The sequence below is a fragment of the Mandrillus leucophaeus genome, unplaced genomic scaffold, assembly GCF_000951045.1.
Source record: "Mandrillus leucophaeus isolate KB7577 unplaced genomic scaffold, Mleu.le_1.0 Scaffold1684, whole genome shotgun sequence".
NCBI classification, from domain to species: domain Eukaryota; kingdom Metazoa; phylum Chordata; class Mammalia; order Primates; family Cercopithecidae; genus Mandrillus; species Mandrillus leucophaeus.
In genome coordinates this window covers 126,290-126,681 of record NW_012101681.1, presented here as the reverse complement: position 1 = coordinate 126,681, position 392 = coordinate 126,290, and positions in this window count along the sequence as shown.

The window sequence follows — 392 nt, the reverse complement described above, 5'->3', positions numbered from 1 at the left end:
CTGTGGGTTTGTCATAAATAGCTCTTATTATTTTGAGATACGTTCTATCAATACTGAATTTATTGAGAGTTTTTTGCATGAAGGGCTGTTGAATTTTGTCAAAAGCCTTTTCTGCATCTATTGAGATAATCATTTTGTTTTTGTTTTTGCTTCTGTTTATATGCTGGATTATGTTTATTGATTTGCATATATTGAACCAGCCTTGCATCCCAGGGATGAAGCCCACTTTATCATAGTGGATAAGCATTTTGATGTGCTGCTGAATCCGGTTTGCCAGTAATTTATTGAGGATTTGTGCATCAATGTTCATCAGGGATACTGGTCTAAAATTCTCTTTTTTTGTTGTGTCTCTGCCAGGCTTTGGTATCAGGATGATGTTGGCCTCATAAAAT